This window comes from Phoca vitulina, unplaced genomic scaffold (assembly GCF_004348235.1).
Source record: "Phoca vitulina isolate PV1807 unplaced genomic scaffold, GSC_HSeal_1.0 scaffold47, whole genome shotgun sequence".
NCBI classification, from domain to species: Eukaryota; Metazoa; Chordata; class Mammalia; order Carnivora; family Phocidae; genus Phoca; species Phoca vitulina.
This window is the reverse complement of record NW_022589750.1, coordinates 210,621-223,141: the sequence shown is the minus strand read 5'-3', so window position 1 is coordinate 223,141 and position 12,521 is coordinate 210,621. Positions and strand designations below refer to the sequence as shown.

The following is a 12,521-nucleotide window of genomic DNA, read 5'->3' as shown; positions in this document are numbered from 1 at the left end:
GCTCAGTTCTGTGTTCACCACAGTTCTTCCTTCATCATTTCATCAGTTTGTAATATCCTAAATAGCGTGCTGTAGGACGCTGCACTGTGTGTTCGTGGACTACCGTGTATGCGTTCCTTTGTGACTTGGTATTGCTCAGTGTTATATTCTTGAAACTGGTTTGTGTTGTGTCTGGTTGTACCCATCTTTTGTCACTGTCATGTGGGACCTCATTAGATGAGTCACTGTCCTGCTCTTGATTCGACTGCAGTTATCCTCTGATGTGGGGAGAGGTTTCTCATCTGTGTGTTTTGCTTTGTGTTTGCTGACAGAGTGAGTGTGGCTGTCTCATTTCTTGCTGCATGTTCGCAGGGAGAGCCCCTCCGGGTGTGTTCGTGGGGTTGGAATTGTTGAGTGAAGGGTCTGTGCACATCACTTGGACTGGGTAATGCCAAGTTGTCTCCAAAATTCTGCATCTATTTATACTCCTTTTCACAAGGAAACGGATTCCATTTACTCTGGATCCTTCCCTGCATTTGATCCCACCAGACCTCTATGAAGTTTCCATCTGGAAGGGTGTGGAGTGAGCCCTTGCTCTGACGTGTGTGGCCGGCCCAGCTGACTATCATTTCATGTGTTTGGCCCTTTCCCTGGGAAATTCCTGTTCTTGGGCTGTTCTTCTGTTAGCTTCTGGATTTGTATCCTGGTCAGTTCCCTTTCTTTGTGGAATCTCTGGATGAACAGAGATTCTTTTTTTTTTTTTTTTTGAGAGAGAGAGAGGGCATGTGCACTTGAGCCAGGGGAGGGGCAGAGGCAGAGGGAGAGGGAGGGAGAGTCTCAAGCATGCTCTGTGCTGAGCACGGAGCCCGATACAGGGCTCAGCCTCATGACCCTGAGATCACGACCCGAGCAGACGTCAAGAATCACACGCTCAGTTGACTGCGCCACCCAGACGCCCCGGTGAAAAGAGGTTCTTAACTTTACTGCAGTGGGATTAGGCCTCTCCTGTGCGGGGTTGTGTCTTGTGTTCTGGCTTTTCTCTGCCACCAGAAAGCTCCTGTTACATCTTGTCTTGGGAAAGTTGTATGGCTTTGCCTTTGGTATATGTGTTGAAGCCCCTGAAATTGGTTGGTGTGCAGTGAGGCCCTGCCCGCACCCCAGGCCACGACCATTGGCTGCTGCGATTGTCGGCAGGTTCTTTCACCACCGATGCTCAGGGTCGGTTATACTAGGAAGTTACGTTTCCAGGTATGTGTCGATCTGTTTCTGACCTTAATGTGTTTTATTAGTTGGCCTATCTTACCCCTAAACTAGCATCACATTGTTTTCATTTTTATTTATTATTTTTATGATGAACTGTATCAAATGCAAAGGTGCAAATCAGAAGTAAGACTGAGTCTACCCACCACTTGCCCTGTTTCCATGTTTGATGTCCCTGGTTTCTGATCTCCTCATAGTGACCAGAAATGCCGGCTGTCAACCTTACTTCTCTCTGTTACGACCAAGGATAGCAACAACCTGCGGTCTTCAGATTATTTCTGTTTTCCACCAGCCTGTTGTGTCTAAGCTGCTTATGTTTTGTTAATAATCCTGTCCTTATTTCCCTCCCTCACCCTTCCTCCCATCTATTCCGTGGTCCTTGCTTCCTACCGTTGTTCATAGACCACGTCTCAGTCTGCTGGGACTGTGCTTTCCTGCCTGTACTTCATCCGGATGCTTGTCCTGGATGCCCCCGCTGTGCCCGGTGTCCACTCTGCTCTTCGCATGGGTTCTTGCGTGGATGTGACCATGTCCTAGGGATCTCTTACCCACATGGTTTCAAAGTCAGAGAGTTGGACAACGACAGAGAATTGCAGATACTGAAGCCAAGGGTACACGTGATTTTATCTCATAAGTAGTACTTCATAAATTTAAGAAATAACCAAGAATTTTATTATATTTACCTTGACAGTATATTGCAAATTAGTTAAATAAATAAAATACATACTACTGAGGGGCTACAAACAAATTTTGTAAGGGATTATATATTCTCTCCTTTGCTAGTGGGATTAGAGTTAGTTTATATTGGAACATAACACACACGTGTGTTTAAAGTATACTTCCCAAGAGTAAAGTGCACTCATCAAAAAGATAGAGGCAGAAAATAATGTTGATTCAAAATACCTCATTGTATGGAATAGGTTAGTTGAAAATATGATCTGTGAATGATGACACTGAACTGAGAACGTCCAGTTAAAGAGTAAAGAAGCAATAATTGGAAAGTCAGTAACAGAACATCCTCCTCACGTGTTGCTTGTCCGCCAGCTACGTGGTGATGGCTCGCACTGCTGCAGAGCACGCGGCAGCTGGAGTCCTTGATAGAGTGGAATTTTAAATAAAATTAATACACCAATTTTGTGAATGATTCATTGTAGTTACTGTTTAAGCTCAGGCTTTTGTGTAAAAAATGATCGTCCTTGAAGTGTGTGTGTCTTTCGTTGATAAGAACTGAATAAAGGAATTAGTATTTTGTTGTCAGTTGGGAGCTCATCAGGAGGATCCTTTCTCTCACCTGTGGGCAGAGATGGACATTCCCTGGGAAACACTGATTGATGCATATTAATGCAGACTTGTTAGACCAGCATGCAAGTACCCAGTCCCACCTGTTGTGTGTTAAAAACTATTAGTCATTTCCCCCTTTGTTCCTGTAGCTCTTCTCTCTCTGGGCTGCATCTCCCCATCACTCGGGAAGTGTTTGAGTGCCGGCCGGGAGGGAGCTAGTTTCCACGCCCGGGCTCTGGAACGCGTCTCCTCCTTGCTCTGCCACGTGCTGGGACAAGGCCCATCTCCTCTCCTGAAGCAGTTGCTCTTCAAACAGATGCTCCACTCACCCGCCCGCCAGCCTGACAGGCTCAGAGCCCTTAACTCGCAGTCACTGATGAGTGTTTTCTTACTCTTCTTGTTGCCTACAGTACGTTGCCATGATAAGCACCCGAGCCCAGTCATCTATCTGGATTAACTAAGAGTGAAATCCTTTGAAAATTGGACTTTAAAAAATTCACATCAAAATCCATGACTTAACTCATGTCCTCTAAAAGCAGGTCTGTGTTGTACTCACCCACCGATGCACGGAGCTTGGTACGCTGCTGTTGGATTGAGGAGCCTGTGTGATCTTCACATGCCCTGTCCTTACATAATTGTCACGCATGAGGCGAGGCCACAGAAACCCGGTTCCTTGCCGCCGGTATAGCCAGGCTGGCCGGTCACTCAGACTCTTCGTAAGGCTGGTTCTCTTGATGGCTCGTCAGCATGCTGTTTCTGTGTGTCCTCAGCAGCTTTAGTCATGCCATAGGGTGTAGATGTGAAATAAAACTCCTGAGGTTCAACAAAAATAGATTTAAAATTGTTTTAAAAAAGTCTACATCCAAATCCATGACTTGTGTTTTCTAAAAATGGAAGTATTACTATTCAGGAACTTGATCCAGACTTTATTTCGTTCACTTTTTAAAAAACTGTGGTAAATGGGGCGCCTGGGTGGCTCAGTTGGTTAAGCGGCTGCCTTCGGCTCAGGTCATGATCCTGGAGTCCCTGGATCGAGTCCCGCATCGGGCTCCCTGCTCAGCAAGGAGCCTGCTTCTCCCTCTGACCCTCCCCCCTCTCATGTGCTCACTCTCTCTCATTCTCTCTCTCTCAAATAAATAAATAAAATCTTTAAAAAAAAAAAAAAAAAAAAAACTGTGGTAAAAAAACGTGAGGGTTTGCCCTCTTCCCAGTTCTTATGTGCACGTTGCAGTATTGCCTTTATGCACACTGGTGTACAACAGACCCCTCGAACGTCTTCCTCCTGCCTGACGGGAGCACTCTGCCCTCCCCCAGGCCCTGAGTCTAGGAGTTTGTCTCCTTATTTCACTTTTTCTTGGTATTTATACCTCATCCTCCATAAAGACCTTAACAGCCTTATCTGTCTTCTCATTCAGGTGTGGGGTGGGAGGAAGAGAGGACACAGCGGGGAGAAGTGAATCCTTGCATCCCACAGATCAGCAGCAGGACCACATTCTGGGCCCCCAGACGAGAAGACTATCTTATTATTCTGCGTTAAGGCTAGAGGGATTATTTTATTTTTTTTTTTATTTATTTTTTTTTTTTAAAGATTTTATTTATTTATGTGACAGAGACACAGCGAGAGAGGGAACACAAGCAGGGGGAGTGGGAGAGGGAGAAGCAGGCTTCCCGCTGAGCTGGGAGCCCGATGCGGGGCTCGATCCCAGGACCCTGGGATCATGACCTGAGCCGAAGGCAGCCGCTTAACGACTGAGCCACCCAGGCGCCCCTAGAGGGATTATTTTAGTTCTCTACTTCTGTGTTACAAATTGTCTAAAATCCTGTGGCTTAAAACAACATTTTTTAAAAAAGATTTTATTTATTTATTTGAGAGAAAGCGAAAAGCACAAGTGGGGCGGGGGCTGCATATTCTCTCCACTGCTTAGTCGAGACCATGTGTGGTATAAGTGATGATCCCAAGCAGACTGCATCCTTGGTGGGTTTCATGCTCGGGTCACTGAAGGCTTAGCCCCCGCGTCTCACGCAGGCTTCTGAACATCAAGGCTCCTGCCATGTTAAGCCTTTCTGACCTCCTGAAACACTCCACCGTATCTGCTGCAGGGCTGTTGAACCGCAACCCCCTGATACCAGCAACCTGCCCGACCTTGTTAGCTGTCCCCAGTAAGTCCCAGAACAGAAGATTTAGTATGAAAAACACAACTATTTTAGAACAAAATAAAGGAGAATATCAAGGTAGAGAAGGACTTGTTAGGCACAGAAAACACCTGGAGAAGGGAAAAATCAATAAATTGGACTGTGTCAAAACCGAAAACTTAAATATTATGACAAGACAATAAACTTAAAAACAAGCAGCAGACTGGGAAGAGATTGTCTATCTGGTGTTCAGGATTTGTATCTAGAATGTCCACCAGCTTGTGTAAATCAGTGGGAAAACAAGCAGTACAAAGGAAAATGATCTGCGTAGGTAATGTGAAAAATGACTGCGTTTGTAATCAGAAATACGAAGGTACAGGAAGGTGGCATCACATTGACTGGATTGTCAAAAATCAAAATGTTTGAGAAACCCAGATGTTGGTGAGGATTTGGGGAAACGGTGTCCTTGATTGAAGTACGGGACGAGTGGAGGCGCGTCCGCGTTGGAGAGCAGGTTGGTGATTCGGGGTCTGAACCGTGCACCCCCCGCGGGGTCGGGCTGTGGCTGGAGACAGGCTGGCTCGTGTGCGCTTGCAGCACGTGTGTAGTTTCTAAAAGGCCCCGCAGCAGCATTGGTCAGTTACGATTGATACAGTGGAATATTACCCAGCAACTAATGCGTGTGTAGTGTAGACTTAGTTATATGTAACCAGGTGGTTAAATCTCAAACAACAGTCTTGAGTAGGAAAAGCAATTTGCAAAAAAGAAAAAACAGCATCGAGTAGGGTACTGTTCATCTGAGTTAAAAAGTACAACTTACTCGCTGTGTGGTGAAGAGCTTTTTTAAAAGCCGGGACTTGAAGAAATACATAAAATTCATAAAATTTGCAGTGGTCCTTCACTTTGGGAGGAAAAGGGCACTGGGAAACAGAGGGCTTTGCCTTTTCCCCTTAACTGTCTGCTTTGGAGCACATTGGGCTCATCTTCTTTCCTCCCCGCAGGAGGGTAGACTGATCGGGATAGTGGGGACCGCCTGTTGGCCACGTCCACAGCTTAATGGAGTTTTGACTCTTAATCTGTTTGATTTGACACTGTTGGTCATCCTTCTGGAAGCGTCTTCCGGTCTCACCCGTGCGAGCTAGGGCTCTGCCTCTGTCACTGCTCCCTGCCTGCCTCTTCATCGCTGCCCCTCCTCTGTCCTCACTCCTGTCCCCAGCTGCAGGGACAAAGCAGGCATGACGACACTCTGGAAACAGAAGCTTCTCCGTGTGAGGAAAAGGTCTGTTCCCGGAGGTGACCACTGACACACGGTAGCTTCATCCTCAGAAATCGGACTCCCCCCAGCACTCACGTACACACAAGTGATGTCCGTGTGTAGATAGTAACACGGGCAGAGACGTAGGGTACTTTTTAAAATTTTAACGTGGACTTTGCTAGTTCAGTAGGATTTATGTGTATTGATGTGATAGTACAGGTCTGCTTTTTAACAGTCGCAGATCATTAAGGATGAAGGTTTGTATTTTGAAGTGGGAGCTGACACCAAGAACAGGTGACCCTGAGCATTTCAGTTCTTGTTGATGATTCTGGTTCATTTCCTGCCATTTGCACAGGTGGTGGTGTCTCAGGAGAGCATGCCGTATGTGGCACATGGCACACCGCGGATGCGGAATGGCCCTGCCAAGACTGGGGGTCCCCAGAGTAGAGACAGAGGTTCACTTAGAAGGGCCAGGGACAGCCTCTTACGCGGTCGCCACATTTCAGGGCAGAAGGAAGCAGCAGCCCCGTGGGCTGGTGGGTCACAGGAGGGGAGCCAGGCTGTGAGGTGCTTCGGGCCTCAGCAGAGAAGTGGCTGTGGACGGTCATGGGTGCCCCGGCACGGAAGAGGAGTGGGCTGCTGGTGGGGAGCTGCCGCCTCGAGGGGCGCCGGGGGCGTCTGTGTGGAAGGTACGGGAAGCTCCCCCACACGCAGGGACTGCTCTCGGTGAAGAACGGTTGAGATTACTGGAAGCACTTACTCCTGAGTGAGGAATTACTTTTGTTATTATCCTTAACATCAAAAGTGTTTTTTATTTGGAAGCATGCTTGCCTGATATGTATTTTTTTAGACTTTAAAAAAAATTGAATTGTGTAGCCACATAGGAAATTGATTTGATTCTAGTTTTAGAAATAAATAGACCAAGATACTGATGTCCTTTAGAGGTGAACCATCTCCAGATTTGTAGGTTAAAAATTGGGAATAATATGAAGTTTTGAGGTAAAAAAAACCCAGATACTTAAGGTTATTTCATAAAGACATACAATTGATATAATTTCAATTAATATCAAGTGTATGTGATTTTAATAACAGGCAGATGTAGTTTAAGTTGGAAATGGGACACACTTACAAAACATAAATGACTGTCAGAGGTCAGGACCATCAATGTAAATAAATAGGGTGTGACCAGGAGATTCAGTTGCACATTTATCTTGCTAGAGAAAAGACTTGACAGACTTGCTTTTTCTGTACTGAGGCTTTTTCCCTGTTTAGAATACATTTTGTTCATGGGAGAAAACAGATTTTTCTATTCCTGCTGAAAAAGTTAATGCTATTTAAAGCTGGGTTGCCTGATTTTAGGTGTTTAATGACTGAGCAGTCAGTCCCCTCTGGAGTATTTTTCTTTTTAAAACCTTACACAGACACAGTTTTTAAAATGATTGTTTCATGGCCCTGAAATTTCTTGTTTGTATCCTCGGGGAATGATTATAGAATCTCTGTACCCAGCTCTGTTTCAGCCCTGAGAGATTAAATGGCCAGGGACTAATTTGGGTGTGGTTGGTCTAGTCTTTGGAAGAACATTCAAGTAACATCACCTAAAAATTATATAACGCCTATTCTGTAATGATGTGTCTTTGTTTCAGTAATGTCTTTAGATTTTCCAGCGAAACATCCGTGCACATTTTGTGTGTTTGTGCACCAGTGGAAGAGCTTGCTTTTGTGGAAGGTGATGTGTGCATTTCTGGTGCGCTCCTGGCTTTGCCAGCGGCCGAGAGCGTTGACCAGCACAACCCCTTTGGAAGGAAATAGAGCAGTCATTCTGCCTCGCAGGCGCTATTTTGGGGAGGTGGTCCACGTCAGGGAAATGGGCACATGCAGGGCCACATGTGGGTAGGCCCACAGCTTGCTTTCTACCCACAACAGAGCTTTGGTACGGTTGAATTTGGGTGATGGTGAGGTTGATAAATTCGTTCAGGCCTTTAGAAGACACACTCTGATGTGGCTTAAATATTTGTCCTAACTCTGAGTATGCCTGGCTTCTTTGTTAGGAGCTTAACGTTATGTCCTTTGACTCTCCAGTCATCTTCTGTTCAGGTTCTTTGTGCCCAGCACTGTGCCTGGCAGGCAGAACAGGTGTGTGAGTTTCTGGAACATCTGGACCTGATAGAAGAACAGGATTCTCCTCCCTGCTCCCCTCCCTGCTCCCCTGTGTACTCAGAGCACACAGTAACAACAGCTCTGAAGGAAAGTCCAATCATTAACTTAGACTTTTTTTTTATGATTTTTTTTTTTTTTTTTTTGACACAGACACAGTGAGAGAGGGAACACAAGCAGGGGGAGTGGGAGAGGGAGAAGCAGGCTTCCCATTGAGCAGGGAGCCCGAATGCGGGGCCTGATGCCAGGACCCTGGGATCACGACCTGAGCCGAAGGCAGATGTTTAACGACTAAGCCACCCAGGCGCCCCTAACTTAGACTACTTTTTCTTTTTTTGAACTTGAACCTAGTGTTTTTCTCACTTTTTGAGCAAGAAACCCTGCCCCTTATTAGCTGTGCCACCGTGTCTCACTTTTCTCTATACAACAGGGGGGAACGCCTTCGTGTGGTGCTTATGAACACTGCCTGAGATAAGTTTGTAAACTTGCTTGGCACATAATAAGTGCTTGATAAGATAGTAGTTGCTTTTATTTAGATGGGGTTCTTGACTTCTAGGCTGACTGAGGGCATGAGACCGGCCAGATGCAAAGTAATAGAAGTACCTGTACTTGGAGTAGAGGGTCCGTTGGGGGCAGCTTCACGTAGAAAATGGGTTTGGACTGAACCTATAGGGTTGGATAAAATTCAACAAGTTGGGAAGTATGGCAGTCTTACGTTGTTTCTCTGAATATCCTTAAATACTTAATAAATTTCCAAATCACTTGACTTGTAAGTAGTTCTTCTGTATTTGATTCTAGATGCAATATAAGTTGACAGACATTTGGGATACTGAAAACAATGTAAAGTAGGGAAGTACAATAGAACTTTCTGCGCTGATAGGTAGAAATATTCTACATCTGTACTGTCCAGTATGGTAGTCACTAGCCATATTGAGCACTTGAACTAAATTGTAAATTTTATTTACTATAATTTAAATTTGAAATAAAATGGGCCTATGTGGCTACCATGTTGGATGAGCACAAAAGTGAGCTGAAAATGAAATTAAGAACTTGTTTCCAAAGAAATAGAATACAAATAAAAATTTCTAATCAATTAATTCTTCTGTAAATTCATTATGTGATGCTGTTTGTTTTGTCGCAGGTCTCCAATTGAGAAACATGGCACTGTTTTTCCTGCACTCTACCCACCTATTGCTGGACTTCTGTTGTAACAAGTTGGCGACACTGGCTGGAGCGGGGCTGCAATAGAACATGCCAGTATCAGAGCTGACAAGAGCCTAACAAGTGCCAACTTACAGAGGATTACGCATTTTGAATTCTAATGAACTGTTTTAACCTTCAGGAAGAATTGTAAAGACCTGTACATAGCACAACATGATCCGGATAATATATATACTATTCATGTACATCCACAAATACACCTTGTACCAAATAATGCTTTCTTGTAGTAGAATAAGAATCGTGTAAATTCTAAAAGATTTTAGCAGGTTTTCTTTCCCTATTCATTGTTTCTTATCAGTTTTAAAAGACTCCTTAAAGCATGTCAGATGAAAAACAATTAGGATTAAAAGTTTCCATTTAATTTCCTTTAAACCATTGAGGCTTCATTAAACTCTTTTCACTTACTAAACTTTTGTATCTTCTTTGTTTTGACACACTCCCCTTTGCTTTTCTCTCTTCTCTCTGCCAGAAAGTTTTCAAATCATTTAGTTCCAGTACTGAAATACTTAATAAGCAACTACTTGATTTTTAACGATGACTTCAGAGGAGTGGTCATCACTAGGTGCTTGTCGTTTGGTACTCTAGTTGCACCATCTCTTGGATCGGGTGTAGCAATACCACATTTTGGCTGTTGAGAGTTCTTGAACTCAGTCACCCCTGAGAACTAAAAAGAGTTGGTTCAGAATTCAACTTACTGAAATTTGCCCCAGACAGTACAAAATTCTGGTTTGGTTTTGCTTTTGCCTTCCCGTTCGTTCCTGGGCGTTCAGGTTGGATGGATTAGTGTGCACAGCTGCAGGCTTTCTGCTTAACTTGTGGGTTTGCTCTTACAGACGTTGTTGACCTCCCGCCCCTTTCTCCGTGGCCCTCCGTATTTCTTTGCCTCTGTTCTTCTATATTGCAGATTTTTCTCACTTATTGTACAAAGAAATTGCGATGTATATTTTCATGTAATTTGATTTTGGAATTCTGTCACCTTATGTAGTGAGTTCTTCCAAAATATAATTTTTTTCCAATAATTGTCAAGTTGTTGGCTTTTATTGTATTGAATGAAGGTTATAATACTGAATGCCAGAGAAGTGCAGTTTAGAAAAATCTCAGGTTGATTCCTTATGCAAACAGACTTAATACTTGAAAATCCCATGGCCATGGCAGTGTATGTATTGGGCTCTATCTAGGTTCTTATGTGGATCTCAAAGCATTATAGGGGTGTGAATGCTTTGCTATTTGACACATAGATTCTGTCACTGACATAGTGCACTTGGATTTTATTAGTGTTTGAGCATAAGTATATTTCATATCATGTTTTCTAAAACAGCTTCAGGAAATGACGAAGTGAACGTGTGCAGTGTTAATGGCAGGCCCAAGTTCCCCTGTGTTGGGTGTGAGGTTGGGATTGGGAAGTGTAGTAGTTGGCCTGTAAGGGACAGAAACGGAGACAGTACCAGATGGGACATGATTCCGTGAGAATCTGCGTGTCTCTGCTCTGTGGGGCTTGGAGAGATGCTTTGGCAGAGAGTGAAAGGGTCCCTACAAGTAACCCATCCTTGTGGACTCTGCATGTCCTTCTTTAAGCAAAAGTAAAATGGTTGAGGATGTAGACACAGTAGAGAGTGATTTTTCTAAATCCTTGTCTGTTCTTTACTCTGAAGCATTATAAAAACCCATAAATGTGTAATGACTGAATGTGAAAATTGTTTGATTTGATTCATTGCAGCTGGTTTTCTTCAAGAAGTTCATTTGTGACTTTTTTTTTATTCAAAGACTGTAAAACTCGTTGCCCCAAAGTGCTGGTACTGCACACCTGCCTGGGATTTGAATGCAATCCCTTTTACTCTTAAATCAGAAACTGTTCACATGGTTGCTGGTGGCAGAACGGAGACTGGATTTTGCTCTCCTCTTGCTGTGATTCTGCTAGTGATCTGTTGAGTTAAAACCTGGGATTTGACTCTTCAGGGAGCAGCAAATGACCTACTAACTCAGGGACAACTCTTACTGAACTCTAAGTGCCACTTTCATGCAGGTACTTTGGTGTAACCATGTGTGTTTTGGGGCTAGATCTAGGGGAGTCGAAGGGAGAGCCAGGAACCAGTGCCCCTCCCTTCATGCTCCTTTCCACCTGGCGCCCTGGCGTGCTACATGGGGACACACAGGCCTTGGGAGGTGGTGTGACCTGTTCTCCTCTGCCAGGGGCGTCACCTGTGCCTTTCCCCGTGTTCATCTGACAGTGTGAACTTCACGCCTCCACGTTTGATACTAAACCACTCTCAGGTGACACTGATCCAGGTGGCTTTTGTCCCACCAGTGCCTCATCACTAGTGTGAGGTGAGTCCTCTCTGCTTTAGGAAAAGGATTTTTCTCCCTAACTCTGTGCCAACTATCAACAACATCTATACAGTCTTATGGGTTTTAGAATTGTTGGCTGTTTCCTAAATTGATTCCAAGTTCCTGTAAAGGCTTATAGATTTCAGTCTGTGCTCATAATGGGATGGATGATCTCAGTGGCTTTCTGGCCTCTTTTCTGTGAGTTTAAAATCCACGTGAGATTGGTTTCCTTGTCATTACAAGGCGGTCTCTTTGTGAGGCGATTCCCCTGGTTCTCTGATCACTTGGGTGTCCTGGTATCTTTAATGGCCTTCATTCTCGGTTGTGAAATTTTATTCTATATGCTCACTTACCCTCTACAAATCTGCACATTTTGGGTTGTGGTGCCTGTGTATCTATTTTTGCCTGTCTGGTCTCCAGTTGGTGGAATTACCTTCTTTGTACCTGCCACTTCTCAGCATCTTTGAAATTTGACATAATGTTGCTTCATTCCAGCTTTTTTTAGTTCTGTAACTTGTTGATTGTATTTAACTATGAGTTCTGTTGTGATGTTTGCTGTATTGTAAAGCACCTCCATCATGTGGTGGGTGCTCTGTAAATCAATAAATGATGACTTAGAGGCTGTATCACGGAGCTATTTTGGTTTTAGGATGCAGGTCTCAAAAGCAAGTTGTGGGATTATTTCTAAACAGCACATGATACCAAAAGGTCCACAGGGGAATCTTGATAATGAATTCTTAAAACTTCATTTAAAGAAAGAACCAGAGGGTGGGAAGTTGACTTCCAATCTGATGTAACAGTCTTAAAATTTCCAGTATGGGACCAAGCACTTTTCCTCACCAGGGTTGTGTGCCTGCTGACTTAGGGCATTTTTGGGGATTTTGTCTTCGGCCTGAATTGGCTCTACCACAGA

At 44.2% G+C, this 12,521-nt stretch overlaps 1 protein-coding gene across 1 annotated transcript in view; it reads left to right on the top strand.

Moving 5' to 3' along the window:
* The window catches only part of UBE2G1 (ubiquitin conjugating enzyme E2 G1), a 98,044-nt gene extending 85,810 nt beyond the window's left edge, over positions 1–12,234 (top strand). The window contains exon 6 of the mRNA XM_032431655.1: positions 9,204–12,234. The gene's annotated coding sequence lies outside the window, so the exon portion shown is untranslated. The remainder of the gene's footprint in view (positions 1–9,203) is intronic.
* Positions 12,235–12,521: the final 287 nt, after the last annotated feature.